Source organism: Myotis nattereri, assembly GCF_964212035.1.
Source record: "Myotis nattereri genome assembly, chromosome: 1".
Classification (NCBI taxonomy): domain Eukaryota; kingdom Metazoa; phylum Chordata; class Mammalia; order Chiroptera; family Vespertilionidae; genus Myotis; species Myotis nattereri.
Genome location: NC_138075.1, coordinates 98,795,325 through 98,815,379, shown reverse-complemented (window position 1 = coordinate 98,815,379; position 20,055 = coordinate 98,795,325). Strand labels below are relative to the sequence as shown.

Below are 20,055 nucleotides of genomic sequence, written 5' to 3'. Positions count from 1 at the left end.
ATTAAAAAGTATATCAGTTTGCCCTGGCTGGTATGGTTCAGTTGGATGGAGCATTGTCCAAAAGATGGCAATTCGATTCCTGGTCAAGGGCACATACCCAGATTGAGGGTTCAACCCCTGGTCAGAGCACGTGTGGGAGGCAACCAACCGATTGATGTTTCTCTCTCACATCAGTGTTTCTGTCTCTCTTTGAAATCAGGTTTTTTTTAAAAAAGTATCTTAGTATGAATTTAAATATGGTTTCTTTTTAACTAAATCCAGCCATTAAGCAGAACATTAAAGAAGAGGGGAGAATAAATTGCTACTTTGAGCACTGGTGAGCACGAATTGTGATTGTCCCTAAGAAAAAAATATTGTGAATAGATTTTAGAAAGATGATCTTTTGGAAAACAGTTTCTGAGACGTGAGCTCCTGGCTGAGAGTTCTGGGAAATAGGAAAACTGAGGACATCCATAAAAAAATAAAATAAAATAATTCTGACATGGAGAGGATAACCAGCTTAGGATTAGCTGGCTGGGAGAGAGGAGCTGCTCCGGGAGCCCAGCCAAAGAAATAACCGCTGTTGTAACGTGAGGCCATCAGTTGTCACAAGGCTTAAATGAGCTGGGACTGGGGAAAATAGGAAAGCAGCTGATTATTAGGTTTTGCCAAATTTCTGTGTCATTAAAATGAGTCCCTATACTGTAGCTGTCTTTCTATAAGTTATGCCTGGACTCTCACATTTTCTCTCTAAATGTGGGATGTCACACAGAACAGGCATGGGGGATGTGCCTGGGGATGTGGTCCAAGAAAAGGAGTAAACTGCCTAGCTGGGTTACACGGTAATCCTCAGGTACACCTACCTGCAAACGCTTATTTAAGAAAGACATGCTAGGTTTTGTTTTTAAAAATCATAACTAAACCAGAATGATACTAGTTATTTTCTGGTGAGAAAAAGATATTCGAAGTCTTGGTTTTTTGTTTGTAGAAAGCCTCTACCACAGTATTGCAAACAAATTCTGAAATCATCAACAATTACCTTTTATTCTAGTACTTGAACTTCAAAAAAATGTCACCATCCCTTCATGGACTTCTCTAGTTTTAGAAAACAACCAGTCTTCAATGTAGCTAGAATCTGGAAGAAAAAAAAATAAGGAATTGTAGGATGTAACTTCCAAAGCTGAGAAACATTCACATACATGACAGAGAACAAATTAGTTGTGCTTAAGTCAACCTCTGAAAATACTGAACTTCTCCTAGTTTATCAGCATGCTTCAGTCCCATGTGACCCACCACAGTGAAATTTAAAATGGACATGTAATTTTTATAATTCTCTAGTTTTTTTCTAGTTGGAAATTTGAATCATGAGTAAACTTGCCTTTACTGAATCTACCTTAACCTGACTTAACTTGAAACATTTGCATTAGCTACTTTAAACAACTAGGTTACCCTAATTTCATCAAAGCTTAGTTCCTTTTCTTGCCCCCAAACCACCACGGTATTGTGACAGGTTATGTGAAACAAGCATTGCAAACAGTTCACCCACATGTGCAGAGGAAGTGACCACATGCACAGACCAAAGTCGGTATTATAAGTAGGAAGGGAAAAGTGTGCAGTATGCTTCTTTTATCTTTTTCTTTTTACATTTTTTATTTTTTAAATTACAGTGTACATTTAATATTATTTTGTATTAGTTTTGAGTTTCCTTTATCTTTTTATTTAAATCTTTTATATATAATATATATATTATATATATATTTCAGAGACGAAGAGAGGGGGGAGAGATAGAAACATCAATGATGAGAGAGAATCATTGATCAGCTGCTTCCTGCACGCCCACACTGGGGATCTAGCCCGCAACTCTGGCATGTGCCCTTGACAGGAATCAAACCCAGGACCCTTCAGTCCACAGGCTGATGCTCTAGCCACTGAGCCAAACCAGCTAGAGCCGTGGTCGGCAAACTGCGGCTCGCAAGCCACATTCGGCTCACAAGCCACATGCGGCTCTTTGGCCCCTTGAGTGTGGCTCTTCCACAAAATACCACATGCTGGCGCCCACAGAGAGTGCGATTGAAACTTCGTGGCCCATGCGCAGAAGTTGGTATTTTGTGGAAAAGCCACACTCAAGGGGCCAAAGAGCTGTATGTGGCTCGAAAGCCACAGTTTGCCGACCACTGATAGAGCCAAGTTTCCTTTATCTTGATAAGAGGTAGCAGATCCAATTATAATGGATGAACAAATTATTATTCCCCAAGAGTGCATTGAAAATGTCCAAGGTCTGGAGTTAAAATGAAAAGTGCTGTAATTTTTAACAATGTACGATTAACTCATTTAGTCTGTGGCTACTTTGCTACTGTGAATACATCTGCCCCTTGAGATGGCCTATTCTCTGGCTTTGTTCTCTGGACCAGACAGAGTACAACTTCAGGAGTCACCAGTCACCGACTTTCCCAGGTGATTGGATAATAGGCATGATGTTCAGGGGCAGCCAGGTACCTGAAGATGACATCCAGAATCTGGTTTTCTGAGTTGTTCTCTGCTTCCTTTGTTATTAAATGCCAGACTCCCCAGGATTTTCCCTCCTCCTCCGCAGCAAAACACAATTCGTTTTCCTTGTTCCTCCCTCTTCTTCACTCAGCCAGACACTTTGCCTGAGTTTGTTTCTTCCTATTTACAGCAGCAGCAAAAGGCACTTAAGTACTGAAATGCACCCAGGACTATACTACATGTGAGATCCATTTTTGACAAAATTGTCTACTATAGAGATACCTATAGTAACATGGCTCCCCAAACTCCCCAAAACTCTAACGTACAGAGATATTCAGTTGCCAGAATGTATTGGGCAAAATATATTTAAATATATTAAAACATATGTACTCAATAAACTATCAAGCAGCCATTAAAACAGATAAATGTGAAAAAGAAAAAAATAGGAAAACACATAAGAGATAACACTATTGAAAAGAGCAGAATTTAAATTTGTTAGAAAGTGCTGATTACAACTTTACCAAAAGTATGATTACATATGGAAGTAGCTACTGAAATTATAATATATACATACTATATACTAGTGCCCTGGTGCCCGAATTCATGCACATAGAAAGGAAATTAATTAGAAGGTGGCCGGCGGGGCAGGACTGAGTGAGATGGGCTGGACACGCCCTGGAGCCAACCTCCCTCGGTCCCTCCCCAGTGCCACAGCTCGAAGGGCATTGTGGAGTGAGCGGGGGTCCCTCTGGTAGGTGGGGTCCCTCGGTCTGGCCTGTGGGGATCAGGCCAAAACCAGCTCTCCGACATCCCCTGAGGGGTTCCGGATTGTGAGAGGGTGGTTCTCAGGTGACGCACCCCAGAATCGGGCTCCCTCCTCTCTGGTTCTGGGGTGCATCACCTGAGAACCGCCACTGCCAAGTCACAGAAGCTCAGCAGCTCCTATGTTGAGCATCTGCCCCCTGGTGGTCATTGTGTATCATAGCTGCCGGCCGGATGATAACATTGGATGGTTGCTTAGCCGTTTATATATATAGATATAACTAAAAGAAGGAGTGGGTTGATGACTATTAAATTCTAGGATTCTATGAAAATAACGATAAAGCTCTTAAAATATCCAATCACAGAGTGTTGTGATTAGAAGGGACTTTAGCTCAACCTTTGCTTTACAGACTAGTGAAATTATACCAAAAGAAATGAAATGACTTGTCCTGATCATACAATGCCTAACAGAACTGAGACAAGCATGGGGATTTCCACAGTCATTATCTGTTCTCTTTTCTACAGAGCATACTGCAATGAATTCATGCAAATAAAACAGGGTGTCCTCATTATTTGAGGAGTCATTATTCAAATCCCTGCATGGATAGGAGCTTTTCCAAGGAAGCATTCCTTTAAAACACTAAAATACTTCCTAATAAACAACCATTTCATGACTTGAACCCCGACTCTAAATTCTGTCCTTGTTAACCATCAGCATCTATACTTGCAACGATGTCCACTGCAAGGTAAAGTTGCAAATATTCCCCACAAATACAGAATCATATGAGGTTAATCAAAATGACATTAGGTAACGTGCCCAGAAACAGACTGAAGCAATGACAAATGGGGAGTGAGCAGTTTGATGGGGAAACAATCATTTAAGAGAAAAATTTTAAGTTGGTGCCAAGATAGGAATTTCAATACAGAAGGAGTTTAATATTCAAGAATCTGAAAGGCCCAAAGAAAAATGAGTAAGACCTCAACTATTTTGTAAAACTGACCATCGTGAAGATGTGATGTAAATGTCAAATGTGATTCACATAATACAATGTCAACAAAAATATTGCTGTGAGAGATGTGTGAGATTTTACTGCCTATGTTTTTTCTAGAATTTTTGTGACTTACATTTAAGTATTTTATCTATTTTGAATTTATTCTTGTGTGTGGTGTGGTGGTCTAGTTTCATTATATTGCATGTGCCTGTCCAATTTTCCCAACACCATTTATTGAAGACACTGTCTTTATTCTGTTGTATGCTCTTGCCTCTTTTGTCAAATATTAATTGACCATAGGGGAATGGGTTGATTTCTGGGCTCTCTGTTGTGTTCCACTAGTCTATATTCCTGTTCTTATACCAATTCCGAGCTGTTTTGATTACAATGACCTTGTAATATAGTTTTCTATCCAGTATTGTGATACCTCAAACTTTGTTCTCCTTTCTCAAGATTGCTATGGCTATTTGGGGTCTTTTTGGGTTTCGTATAAATTTTTGAAATGTTTTCTATAGTTCTGTGAAAGATGCCATTGGTATTTTAATAGGAATTGTGTTGAATTTGTAGATTGCTTTAGGCCAGTGGTCGGCAAACTCATTAGTCAACAGAGCCATATATCAACAGTACAACGATTGAAATTTCTTTTGAGAGCCAAATTTTTTAAACTTAAACTATATAGGTAGGTACATTGTTATTAACTTAATTAGGGTACTCCTAAGGCTTAGGAAGAGCCACACTCAAGGGGCCAAAGAGCCGCATGTGGTTCGCGAGCTGCAGTTTGCCGACCACTGCTTTAGGCAGTATGAACATTTTAAAGATATTAATTCTTCAATCCATGAACATGGTATATGCTTCCATTTATTATCTTCCTAATTTCTTTCCTCAATGTCATATAGTTCTCTGAGTACAGGTCTTTTATCTCCTTAAATTTATCCCTGGCTACCTAATATTTTTGTTGTTGTTGCAATAATAAATGGGGTTGTTTTGTTAATTTCTCTTCCAGATAGTTCATTACTGGTGTGTAAAAATGCCATCGATTTCTGGGTGTTGATTTTGTATCCTGAAACTTTACTGAATTCATTTATCAGATCTAGTAGTTTTTTGGTGGAGTCTTTAGGGTTTTCTATCTATAATAATAAAAGAGTAATATGCTAATTAGACTGGACATCTTCTGGACATCCTTCCTGACGAAGCCAGTGCTAAACAGAAGCCAGCCAGTCCCGGGTACCTGCGGATGACCCAAGAGAAGCCAGCCCGGGTCCCGGGTGCCTGTGGGAGGACAGAGGAGGGAAGCAGCCCAGGTCCTGGGTGCCAGAGGGAAGCTGCTGCCAGCAGCTAGGGGAAGGAAGGCTTACTCTTGCACGAATTTTTGTGCATTGGGCCTCTAGTATACAATATCAAGGGAAACTCAGGAAAAGATAGACAAATGGGACTACATCAAGTTAAAAAGCTTCTGCATATCAAAAAAAACCATCAACAAAATGAAAAAAGAACCCACTATTTGGGAGAACATATTCATCAGTGATACATCACATAGGGGGTTAATTTCCAAAATACATAAAGATTTCTATAACTCAACACCAGGAAGACAATCCAATTAAAAAATGGGCAAAGGATCTGAATACACACTTATCCACAGAGGACATACAGATGGCCTATATGAAAAAATGCTTAAGGTCACTAATTTTCAGAGAAATGCAAATAAAAACTACAATGAGGTATCACCACACACCTGTCAGAATGGCTACTATCAATACATCACAAATAACTAGTGCTGGCAAGGATGTGGAGAAAAGACAATCCTTGTGTACTGTTGATGGGAATGCAGACTGATGCAGCCACTGTGGAAAACAGTATGGATTTTCCTCAAAAAATTAAAACTGGAACTACCATTTGACCCTGCTATCCCAATTCTGGGAACATATCCTAAGATCCCGAAACACCAATCGGAAAGAATATATGAGCACCTATGTCAATAGTAGCATTTTTTATAACTAGAGGCGCGGTGCACAAACATTTGTGCACTCAGGGGGGTCCCTCAGCCCGGCCTATTCCCTCTTGCAGTCTGGGACCCCTCAGAGGATGTCCACCTGCTGGCTTAGGCCCGCTCCCTGGGGGATCGGGCCCAAGCTGGCAGTCAGACATCCCTCTGGCAGCCCGGTAGCCCTCGGGGGATGTCCACTTGCCAGCAGGGAGCAGGCCTAAACTGCAGTCGGACATCCTTAGCACTGCTGAGGAGGTGAGAGACGCTCCCACCACCACCGCTATACTGGCAGCCATCAGCCTGGCTTGTGGCTGAACAGAGCTCCCCCTGTGGGAGCACACTGACCACAAGAGGGAAGCTCCTGCATTGAATGTCTGACCCCTGGTGGTCAGTGTGTGTCATAGTAACCAGTCATTCCCAGTCATTCTGCTGTTAGGGTCAGTTTGCATATTACCCTTATATTATATAGGATAGAGGCCTGGTGCACGGGTGGGGGCCGGCTGGTTTGCCCTGAAGAATGTCCCGGATCAGGGTGGGGGTCCCGCTTAGGTGCCTGGCCAGCCTGGGTGAGAGGCTGATGGCTGCAGGCTGGTCACACCCTCTTCAGGGTGGGGGTCTCCACTGGGGTGCCTGCCCAGCCTGGGTGAGGGGCTGATGGCTGTTTTCAGGCTGGCCACACCCCCTTTAGGGTGGAGGGGTGCCCACTGGGGTGCCTGGCCAGTCTGGGTGAGGGGCTGAGGGCCATTTTCAGGCTGGCCAAGCCCCCCCGGCGATGGAAGCTCCCAGCCTCTCTTTTTTTTCTTCTGTTTTTTTTTTTTTTTAATTCTGGGATTTATTTACCTTCTATAATTGAAACATTGTAGCCTTGAGAGGAGCTCAGAGCTGGCCAGGGCGGGCAGGAGGGAAGCTTGGCTTCCTCCATCGCCAGGGGCAACCCAGCCTCCTACTTGCTCCAGCTCCGTGGCCACGGCCAGCTGAAAGCAGGTATCTGGGGTTTATTTATCTTCTATAATTGAAACTTTGTTGCTCTGAGTGTAGCTCAGAGCCGGCTGCGGCAGACGGGAAGCTTGGCTTCCTCCGTCATTGGAGCAACCAAGTCTCCTGCTTGCTCCAGCTCCGTGGCTGCTGGCTGCCATCTTGGTTGGGTTAATTTACATACAGTCGGTCTGATTGGCTGGTGGGCATGGCTGGTGGGATGGACCTGGAGTGTATTATGCTAAGTGAAATAAGCCAGTCAGTGAAAGAAAAATACCATATAATCTCACTAATAATGTGGTATCTAATAAACAAAATAAGCTGACAAATGCCATATAATCTCACTAATATGTGGAATCTAATGAACAAAATAAACTGATGAACAAAATGGAACTGGAAGTATGGATACAAACTGGCTGGTGCCTGAGGGGAGAAGGTTGGGGATGACTGGATGAGGAAGATGAAGGGGTTCGCTAAAGAACGTATATGCAAACCCCATGGGCATGAACAAGTTTGATGAAGGTCAAGGGAGCGGGGTGGAGGGTGGAGGTGGGCAAAGGGTGGGGAAAAGGGGGGCAACCTGTAATTATGTCAACATTAAAAATTTTTAATTAAAAAAAAAGGAGTGCAAATTCCCAATTATAAAAATAGTCATGGGATATAAAGTACAGAATAGGAAATATAATCAATAATATTGTAATAATTATGTGCCAGATGCACACTAGACTTACCAGGTGATCACTCCTCAAGATATATAAATGTTTATTCACTATGCTCTACACCTAAAACTTATTGTATGGCAAATATAATTGAAAAAACAATACTTTAAAATGCTATAATTAAAAATAAATGTATTATTAATAAAATAATAAATACATAAAGTTTTTAAAAGTATCACATGTACGATCATTACAATTTTTTCCAAAAATTATTCCTCTAGAAACTATCAACGTTTTATTTTTGCATTGCTCATTCTAAGAGAGTCATAATCAAAATGATCATCTAAATTTTGTTAAATATAAACTAAAATAAATATATTTTCATAATATTCTTAGTTTTTTTGCAAGATAAAGTCCCAAACCTTTTTTTCATTGTATTATGAAATTTTGGTCTCCTTTAAGTGGATTCACTTTAAGTGGCCTTTTCCTGGTTCTAATTATCCTCAGCTAACAATACATGAAGTAGAATCTTTATAAATTTTTTTAAGTATAAAATAGTAATATGGGCAATATTTGTAACATTTCAAGCCAAGTATACATTTTAGAAGGAGGAACTTCAAATCCATAATATGAAATACTAGGAGACACAGTGTTTTTATTTTGCCTCTTTGTCATAAAAAATAATGCACTTATTTTATTTTACACTAAATAAAAAGATTACAAAATCATAATTGACTACATTTGTTTCAATTCTTTTAAAAAGTGTGAAATTGTAATAATGTATTTATACTATCCTGAATTAAAGTTAAATATCCAGTTTTACATCCTATTTTATTTGAACAAAAAACCATGGAAAAATCTTCATAAAGTTCTTAATAGTTGCTTATTTGCATATCGTGATTAATTCTACCATCTGTAATTATCTGTGGTTCTGCATAATTCATGATCTGAACTTCACCTGAGAACAATTTAGCTGTCTGAGTTTTCCTAAGATCAAAATGTTTATTACACAAAAGAGTTAATATCCAGGAATATCTAACATTTATTTAGATAATAAAGGTATTCTAGTATCATAAAAACACAAGGCTTCATTTTAGAGGCATCAATTATTCAGTGGAACATTTTCTTCTACAAGAATGAGGACACTAAAAAAATATTTTTTCCACTGAATAAAATTGCAACATTCTTTTGCCTTTACTTTCTAAATATGTACACTATTAGGAGTCTAAATAATAAATAATAAACAACTTAAAGTATGTGGTATAATAAACAATTTTTAAAGATTTACTTATTGGGGACTTTCAAGCTTCTCTGACCAAAATAATAAATAATGTATGATTCAGTTCCTTTACTAAATCCTGCCTCTAAAGTCAAGACCAAGACTACTGTCTCAATCTTGCTTGTCAAATTTGCTTATTGCTCAGATGAGTGTAAACGTGTGGCTTGGGATTAAGATGTGACTGATAGTTCCTTCCAGGAAGGACAACAAAACCCCAACTACAGTTACTGGAGGACAGAGAACAAAGATGTAGAATACCTGCCATGCTCTACTTGTAGACACTAAATTATGTCACCACTGTGGTCTAAGAACAAGAAGAAGCTGCTCAAGGACATCTCAAATACTTGAGACTCCTGCCAAGCAAATCAGGTGAGGCCTCTGCTAGGGTCCCTCCTGAATGGAATTAGGAGCAACTGGAAATTTTAGGCCCTCCTCTAGCTCACTCAGGTAAGTTCCTTGGGTTGTTTACAGATGTAAAAGGAGGGTTTTGTGCAGGGAAGGTTGATCAAACATAAGAAACAAGAAACCATGAATTTGACTCCTTGTTTGTGGACAACTCACTTAGAAGCAGATGTCTTTCAACATTAAAACTGCCTTTGAAAGGAAATGCATTTACTAGACTTATCAATAAGAGATACTGTGATTAAAATGATAATAAACCAAACTAACTCTCCTCTGCTGTGCTCAGCAACCTTCTAGCCACCAGGGAGGCAGAGTATTCCCTTAACATAAGCAGGGTGTCCAAGTGGGGGAGGACGACAACTCAGGGTCAAATAAAGTACAGCCACTTCCAAACATGGGCAAGATTTCTCATCTGTCCGAATCTCTTTATTCTTCTGTAAAATGGGTACAGGAACACATTCATAAGATTCTTACAACTTTAAGTATCAAGCATGCATCACAGTGCCTGGCATGACAATGCTCAGGTGGTTATTCTTTTTCCTGCTACATAGAGACTAGAAAAACATTCTACCTTCTCTGAAAGTTGGAGGAAGCCATATTAGACATTTTCTCTAATTAAAACTGATCCTTTCCATCCAAAATTGTTACTAAGAATTTGTTTTTACTGCAAAAATAAGGAAAAAGTAAGACTTCAGAATGCAGCCTTCTAAAATCCTTTTTTCTTAACAGTTACTCCAGAATAGGTATGATTCATGTGATTTTGGTTTAATGGTCACTAACACTGACATAGTGCCAAGCACTCTAAGTGTTTTCCATGTGTTAACTGATTTAACATTCATAACAATTCTCTGGGGTAGGAATTGTGCTCATCCTCATGTTACAAATCAGGAAACTGAGAGACAGAACTGTGAAGCAACGTGTCCAGGTGTCACAGCCAAGCCAGGATTCAAACCAGCTGGGGCAGTTCCAGAGTCCACATATGACCTCTGTTTTGTGTATTTATTTGGGGGTGGGGTAGAGCAGGAAAGGCAGGGAGGAAAGAAGAAGAACAAAAACCATTCTAGAAGATTCTCCTCCCCACCAACACACACATTTATAGCAACGAAGATTTCAGTTATGAAGACATCACCAAATGCATTTTCATTGGCTGGTTCTTCAAATAAAAATGCTGAATTTCTTACTGAAAAGACAGTATTTTCCTAGAGCTATACGGAGAAGTGAAAGAAAAAAGAGGCCTGGGAAGAGGCAGAAATGGTGTCATACAGCAGCACAGAGAGATGAGAGGAGAGTGTCATTCCAGATCTTACTATCATCTAGAACAGTGGTTCGCAACCTTGGCTGCACATTAGAATCACCTGGGAATCTTTTTAAAATCCTGATTTCTGGGCCTCATCCTCCAGAAATTCTGTTTCTTTGTTATGGGGTGGGGCCACAACATTAGTAACAAAGAAACAGAATTTCCGGAGGATGAGGCTCAGAAATCAGGATTTGAAAAAGATTCCCAGGTGATTCTAACGTACAGCCAAGGTTGAGAACCACTCATCTAGAATCAAACTGCTTTATCACTACTGGACAAACACAACACATCTGTGAACTCCAGATCTTTCTCCCTCTGTAGAAATAATCACATTCTTTCTAAATATGATGCCTTTAAAGGCGAGAAAAGCTGCTACTAAAACAAGTATGGAAATATATGTGCTTGGCCTGTGCAAGTCTGTTACCAACATTAATCAAATCTTCACTCATCATTAAATATTATCCCCATTTTAGAGGCACTCTTAAGAGGTGGAGCATTTTGCCTGAAGCCACAGACTGACTGAGACAGACATATATCATGCAATTGTAATTGCAGCTTCCAGAGTCTATGATGAGTCAGAGGCCAGTAAGGTTCCTGAAAGACTACCATCTCTCCCAACCCATAGAGAGACCCCTGAGAATTGTGATGGGTGACCAGTGCACCCCAGTAGGAGGATATATACCTGAGTAGACAGGAATGAGAATAACAAAATTAAAACAGTTACCACTGTGGTTATGGTTAATATAGTTATGGTTGCATCATGTTTCCTCAAATATAATTTAAGGCTCTCTTAACATAACAAAAAGGGGAAAGGAAAACTAAAGGATTCAGAATTTGTGGGGAAATATCAAGGAGAGAGACTGACACAGTAATCAATATGAACTAAACCTCAGGGACAGAATTACAAGGAAACTGGGGGTTTGGAGTAACTGAATTTAGAAGGAAAGGTGGCTAAAGAAAGAGAGGGGACTGAGAAATCTCTGGAGTCAGGCTCTTCTGCACACAACAACTCACGGTGTTTGGGGGGCAGAAATGGGGAAACTGGAGAATCAGGGCTCCCGCAGCTTAGAGAACAATTTCTGCTAGAGGTCAAGTAAAGACAGACTGGATTACTGGGTCAAATGGGAGTTCCATTTTTAACTTTTTGAGGAAACTCCATACTGTTCTCCACAGTGGCTGCACCAGTCTGCATTCCCACTAGTAGTGCAGGAGGGTTCCTTTTTCTCCACATCCTCACCAGCACTTGTCCTTTGTTGATTTGTTGATGATAGCCATTCTGACAGGTGTGAGATGGTATCTCATTGTTGTTATGATTTTCATCTCTCAGATGATTAGTGACTTTGAGCATGTTTTCATATGTCTCTGGGCCTTCTGTATGTCCTCTTTTGAAAAGTGTCTATTTAGATCCTTTGCCCATTTTTTGATTGGATCGTTTATCTTCCTTTTGTTAAGTTGTATGAGTTCTCTGTAAATTTTGGAGATTAAACCCTTATCGGAAATATCATTGGCAAATATGTTCTCCCATGCAGTGGGCTTTCTTGTTGTTTTGTTGATGGTTTCTTTTGCTGTGCAGAAGCTTTTTATTTTGATGTAGTCCATTTGTTTATTGGAACTCCCATTTGACCCAGTAATCCCACTTCTAGGACTATATCCCAAGAAACCAGAAACACAAATCAGAAAGGATATATGCGCCCCTATGTTCATAGCAGCACAATTTACAATAACTAAGATTTGGAAGCAGCCTAAGTGCCCATCAGCAGATGAATGGATTAAAAAACTGTGGATCTACACAATGGAATACTATGCCGCTATAAAAAAGAAGGAACTTTTACCATTTCCAACAGCATGGATGGAACTGGAGAGCATTATGCTAAGCGAAATAAGCCAGTCAGAGAAAGATAAATATCACATGATCTCACTCATATGTGGGATTTAATGATCAACATAATTTGATGAACAAGAATAGATCCAGAGACAAATGGTAGGGGAGAGGGGGGGTTAGGGAGCAACCAAAGGACTTGTACGCATGCATATTAGCATAACCAATGGACACAGACACTGGGGCAGTGGGGGCTTGCCTAGGGTGGGAATGGCTGGGGGGTTCGGGGGTTGGAATCAATTGGGGGAAAAGGAGACATATGTAAAACTTTAGGCAAAAAAAATAGGCAAAGATTAATACCCTGCAAAATATAAAGTCTCCTTGCGTGCAAAAAAACAAAGAAACAAACAAACAGACAGACTGGAATGGAGATGCACCAGTGCAAACCCAGGGAGGCATCAGCCACAAGCAGCGGCCAACCTAATTATGCAGAATGGACTGCCCTCTGCTTTAAAATACTCATTGGTACTTTCAGAGGGTGAATAACCCTGATATCTCCCATGAGAAAAGCCTCCTGCATGAGACATCACACTCCAAAAGAGGGGGGCAATTTTGAAAGGAAATAAATCCTGTATTTAGTAATTTTAAAAAGATGACTACATGTATAGACAATGGGAAACATATGCATACAAATAAATTGCTTGAAGTTTCTTCAAGCTCCAGTGCAGAATCAAGATGGATGAAAAAACTGTCATAACAGGTGGACAAGGTGGTGAGGCTCTGTGCCCAACGAGGCGACACCGGTTTAAGCAATAGGAGATAGCCCAGCTGAAAAAGCACCCTCATCAAATAACACTGGAAAACTATGTATTTTATTGTGCTCAAAAGACAGAGCTGAACAACTGGTCAGTGGCTGGATTTAACTCAGCCCTGGGTTTATCTGATAGCTGAATAAAAGAATGGATTATTTTTTAACCAACTCACTCATTTATTTTTTACTTATTTATGTATTTATTTATTTTTAAAGGTAATGTTGTTTTTATTTATTTTTTTATTGATTTCAGAGAGGAAGGGAGAGGAAGGGAGACAGAGAAAGAAACATCAATAATGAGAATCACTAATTGGCTGCCTCCTGCACATCCCCCACTGGGGATCAGGCCAGAAACCCAGGCATGTGCCCTTGACCGGAATCGAACCCAGGACCCTTCAGTCTGCAGACTGATGCTCTATCCACTGAGCCAAACCAGCCAGGGTAAAAGAATGGATTTTAATAATTGAATAACTACAGGGCAGTCAACGTATTTTTAATGATAGCTGAGAACATGTTGAAGCCAAACTGTTAAAGATATTTTTTTCAGCAAGATTTGCTAAATCTTTTAGTGAGAGAAATGGAGGAGAAGGAAGGGCATTAGATGTGAAGCCAGATGGGGCCAAATACCCAGGCAAAAGTGGAAGGGGCTTGGGCCTCGGCCTCAGGGGCACCTGAGGGCACCCGCAGGCCCATGTGGCTCTTGGAAAACACCAACTGCCCGATTTCCGCTGGGCTCTATGTGGCCAACCCTCCCTTCTGATAAATTTATAAGGAACTGGAAATTATTATTTTTTTATTATTTACTTATTTTTCATTTCAGAGAGAGGAAGGAACCAGGAGAGAGAGATAGAAACGTCAATGATGAGAGAGAATCATTGATTGGCTGTCTCCTGCATGCCGCCTACTGGGGATCAAGCTGCAACCCGGTCATGTGCCCTGACCAGGAATGGAGCTGTGACCTCCTGGTTCCTGGATGGACACTCAACCACTGAACCACGCTGGCCTGGCAGGAACTGGAAAGTGATTTTAAAGGCTTACTCTACACTAATGGGCCCTGGCTTACCAATTGAAAATGACAGAAGGGAGGTTTCCAAACTCAGATGGCATTGCTATTTTTCTTCAAAAGGTAAAAAAAACAAAGGCACAGGTGGAGTAAATAAATTCACCTGAAATAAAGAGCGATTCAACATGCAAGCTTCTTTAGGAGATATTTTGCCAAGACAGGTTGTTTACTGTGTAAGATAAAACTGCTGAAATACGCCGAAACCGGTTTGGCTCAGTGGATAGAGCGTCGGCCTGCGGACTGAAAGGTCCCAGGTTCGATTCCGGTCAAGGGCATGTACCTGGGTTGCAGGCACATCCCCAGTGGGAGGTGTGCAGGAAGCAGCTGATTGATGTTTCTCTCTCATCAATGTTTCTAACTCTCTGTCTCTCTCCCTTCCTCTCTGTAAAAAATCAATAAAATATATATTTAAAAAAAAAAACTGCTGAAATACCAGTAAAAAGGTAGTTTGAAAGCTGAATGAAGACAGAGCTTGAGGGACCCCTGAGACTCGGATTTTGTTTATGTTTGATGAAAATTTATGGTAGAAAAAACATCATCAGGTATGTTCTTCATTGAGAAAGCCCACTGATAAGTATTTACCTAAAAATGCTCTAACCCACCACATGATGCCAGAGATGCCCTTTCACAAAGATGACACATTTGCAAAATCTTTCTACCAACAGGAACCTGAAAATGTCACAAGAATAATTCTGGGCACAACCCTCCAAGTGAATTGCCTCCCATCATTTCTAAAAAACAGTGAAGAAATTGTACTATTTCCATTATTTATCTGAGACAATATTTGACTGCTTCCCTCCACCTTCCATCATGAGTTCATATTCCTGGCTATTTGGGTACTTAAGTAAAACCAAGACTGAGGAGCACTGTACTTTAGTCCATAACCTCAAGGCTCGCCTATTACCAACATGAAGAAGAAAAGCAGGAGATACCGCCACTGTTGCCATGTTTCTCTTCTCCATACCCATCCCTGCAGCAGCCCAAACATAGGCCACCCCTAATGACACATCTCATGTGGATTTTGTCTGCTCTGTACCCTTTTTTCATGTGGGATCTCTTCCTCTCTCCCCAGCATCATGCCTCACCCAGTCCTCTATCCACAGCAATGGCCATGTGACCAAGTCTTAAGACTTGATTTAGCAACACTAGAAAAAAGAGGGTAGGGTCTCTCTTCTTTCTTTTTGGGTTGAAACTATAAGAACTGCCAGCAGCCATATTTCAGACCCATTCACTACAAGAGAACATGAGACCAATATGCAGAGGCACCTGAGTCCCCAAGGAAGCCAGCTTCACCCTTGGATTTTCCTAGGTCCTCGGTCAAGAAATGCTTCAGCTATCTGGAGTTGGGGAGGGAGATGTGTAACCCCCTTAATTTCATTAAGTGAATATTTCAGTTTCAAAAAACTGAAATAGTTTCTTTTTAAAAAAAAAAAAATTATATCTAATAATATATCTAATACCACCTCCTATAAAAAGATTTCTCATTTGGCCAGGAAATAATTTGTCACAAATATATTCCTAAAATGGTCACATACATTTTGCAGAAAAGTTTTCTAACTTGATATTTGAAATCTTATAAGTAAATGGTTTAATTACAAGGCTCCAAGTTATCTTTTAATATATCGTGAAATTCTAATAAATTTGAAAGATCACATAAAAGATTTTTTAAAGAATTATATGATATCAGACAGGACATGGTGGCATCTTAAAAAACAGTAAGCAAAGGTGTTTCAGAATGAACTATCCCAGGATAAAACCTTCTAAAGATTCCTAGAAGGAATGGAGTAGGTACTACTTTTTGGGTGTGTGTTTTCCTAAGTATGACTTTTTTGATAAATGGTCCCTCAAAATAAGGAAAGCTACTGAAAGAAAAGATTTCACAGCCAACAGAACAACTAGACATCTTCTAGCAGCATTTATATGTCCTGGGAACCTGACACAAAGCCATCCATTGAAGGAAGACCAATGTTTATAAGATGTGGTAGGACTAATCAAGAAAGTTACTCCATTTCATAAGCAAGGCAACCTTAACAGGCATCAGCTCAAATGTATTAGGGTGACACTTAAAGTAAATCCCTAGCCCTAACCGGTTTGGCTCAGTGGATAGAGCATTGGCCTGTGGACTGAAGGGTCCCAGGTTCGATTCCGGTCTAGGGCATGTACCTTGGTTGCGGGCACATCCCCAGTGGGGAGTGTGCAGGAGGCAGCTGATCGATGTGTCTCTCTCATTGATGTTTCTAACTCTCTATCCCTCTCCCTTCCTCTCTGTAAAAAATCAATAAAATATGTTTATAAATAAATAAATAAATAAATAAATAAATAAATAAATAAATAAAGTAAATCCCTAAACGGACATAGCTCACGGACCTTTGCCCTTTCATGATTTTCAAACATGCTGTGTCTGTGGACAATCTGCTCATCTGACATGTCACCTCCTCATGCAGCTGCCCTGGGCTGCTCCTGTTCCTGATACAAACCTCCAATTTAGGACTCACCACTTACACCTTGTTTTCGGCCTGTCTGCCTCCTCTGGTGTGCCACACACTCCAGGTGAGCAGCGATGGAGTCTTACTGATCTCTATTACTGGCCTGGATTCTAATGGAACTGGACAGGCTGCCTAACAAATAAATATTCATTAAGTGGATAAATTGTATTTCCTTTCACTTTGCTGCAAAAACAAACAAACAAACAAAAATTTTCAATATTAGGATCACAATCAGATGCTCCGAAAATGCAAGAGGGCCCAATGTAGGCTTAGAGGTAATGTGAAATAACCTAGACATCTATTTTTACTACAGGGAAAGGAAAAATTTAGTTTTTATAAAGAGAAAAAATTCTAACTTTAAAACAGATCCATGATTCTTCCCCCATTTTCACAGTTTTCATGAGTATTTAAAAACTCCTCTGGGTTCAGTTATTTAAGATTCCCTCCTAACACTGCATTTGAAGATAACTTGGGTCAATTCAGGGTCAAACATCAGATACTGAGCACATCTGCACTTCCCTTCACAGGCTGGTTGTGCTGATAAAGAACTGTCACCCCTTCAGTCATCTCTGCCACCTGTGTCAGAAACCCCTATCTCGAAAATCACATCTTCCACCCCAAATGCATTCCTTTTCTCCACTCATATGCTGCTCATTCATGACAAGTGAAGCAAGAATAGGACAAGAGGACAGAACACAGGCCCTCTGTCAGACAGTTCTCCAAATGCACGCAGGCAGCCGCTAGGGCGCCGGACTCCACTCAAAGACCCCGCCATGGAGCCAGCAGGGTGGACAGGGCCCTAGGCAGGAGACCCCTGCTAAGTGAAGGGACAAGTCATCAGTGGCCTCAAAGGGTGAAGAGAGGCATCAGTGGGGATTCCCTGGACCTGCCTGCAGGTAGGAATGCCCTGAAATATGGGGCGCTTCCCACCCCATAGGGAATTCCTCAGCAGCCCTGAGAAATGACCCAGTTGGGGATAAAGGCAGAGCCGTATATTGAAACCTACCTCCCAATGTGATGGGATTTGGAAGTGGGGCCCTTGGGAAGTGATTAGGTCACGAGTGGAGCTTTCATGAATGGGATCTGTGCCCTTATAAAACAGACCCCAGAGAGCTCCCTCCACTTTCCACCATGTGAAGGCATGGTGAGAAGATAGCCATTGTTGAACCAGGAAGTGGGTCCTCACCAGACATCATATGTGCCTGATCTCGGACTTTCCAGCCTCTAAAACTGAGAAATCAGTGTTTGTTATTTAAGACACCCAGTCTGTGTTATTCTATTATAGCAGCCCAAACTAAAACATTTATTAATGTCGATGGTCACAGATATTTTCTGCTTCCAAGGGCTAAGCTCCCCAGCCTGCCACCTCCAAATTGCAATCACTTCTTCCTCAGCCAAATCTGTGATTTCCTGGTAAGTTTTCCAAGTCCACAGAACTCGTGCCACTCCCTAAATCCCTAGTATTTTACGTTTGTGTTCACTTAGTAAGCTGAGCATGCACTAAACTGTAACATAAAATACATTGTTTTACAATATTTTCTCATACTCTTTTTTTAAATCTCCAAAGTATCTAACATAGGCCCTCATATAGATTAATTTCTCAATTATTCACCAAATTCCATCTAAAGTTTAATTTCTCAGGTTACTGATCATTTCCCCCAAATGTACTCTTTATCTATAAGAAAATTATTTACTAATGAAACTGAAAAATTAACTATTATTCACTTTCATTTGAGGGAATATGGGAAAGGAGGTCCTAAAACCCAAACTCTCCAAATGAGAAAGCCAGGATAAAAGAATCAATACTTGATAATAATGTTACTCTGGGGGTTTACCCATTCATTCACAAAACGCTCAGCTTTGGAGGGACAGTGACAAATGCATCACCTCTGTCTCAGGAATGTGCAGCAAACAGAGAAAAGAGGACATCTGAACAAAAAGGTGCACTGCAGTTCCGAGTGCTGTGAGTGTAAATACCCACGGGCTCTTGCACACACACCTGGTGCTGCCATCAATACTCTTCATGGGCCCAGCTACTCCTCAAACTTCAGAGTTCAACGTTAGTGGCACCTCCTCTAGCAGGCTTCCCTGACCACTTAGTGTAAAGCAGCCCCATCCAAACCCCATTTTCCTCACAGCACACTGTGTGGCACAAACACATTTGTAATAATGGATTTCTTGGTTCAGTGTTCATGTCTGTCTCTCTTTCTAGACTGAAAACTTCATAAGGACAGGGCCAGGCCTGTTCTCTGCACCCCGTTACACCTAGCACAGTGCCTTGCACAGAGAATGGGTGTATGAACAAATGAATGCCATCATGAAGCTACAAAGGCCAGGGTGGTCAATCCCATCACCATGATCAAAGGTGGAGGAGTCCGAGAAGCTACCACAGAGGAAATCCCTGAGAGCAAATAACCACCCACAGGCACAGAAGACGCAGGCAGGCTGAGAGGTTCATCTTTCTCCCTACTTTTACTTACATAAAATGGGCGTAGCAGCCACTAATGGGGACACTGTCAATGCTTGCAATGAATCTGTTTAGACCAGGGGTGGGCAAACTTTTTGACTCGAGGGCCACAATGGGTTCTTAAACTGGACCAGAGGGCCGGAACAAAAGCATGGATGGAGTGTTTGTGTGAACTAATATAAATTCAAAGTAAACATCATTACATAAAAGGATACGGTCTTTTTTTTTTTTTTAGTTTTATTCATTTCAAACGGGCCATAGTTTGCCCACGGCTGGTTTAGACCATTTAAATGTGGTGCCAATTTTTAAGAAATTCTTATCTTTTGAAATGTAAGGAGACTAGGAATGAGAGCTTCACAATTAGTTTTCTGACTACATACAGTATAAACCATGAAGTGTTAGTTTTTTATCCTTGGAAAAATTGGGGGGGAGGGGGAATTTTCTGCTTTAATTTGCAGCTTTCCCAGAGATTTACAGTACAGCCAAAGGTAATGTAGGCTGCATAAATAGTCCTGTGTGGTAGGCTGAATAATGCCCTCCTCAACATTCATGTCCTAATCCCTGGAACCTGTAAATGTTGCCTAATAAGGCAA

The 20,055-nt window shown here is 40.7% G+C and overlaps 1 protein-coding gene across 1 annotated transcript in view; it reads right to left on the bottom strand.

The window, feature by feature from the left end:
* The window catches only part of SVIL (supervillin), a 266,016-nt gene that overhangs the window by 213,419 nt on the left and 32,542 nt on the right, over positions 1-20,055 (bottom strand). The window contains exon 2 of the mRNA XM_081100660.1: positions 1,019-1,114. The gene's annotated coding sequence lies outside the window, so the exon portion shown is untranslated. The remainder of the gene's footprint in view (positions 1-1,018; positions 1,115-20,055) is intronic.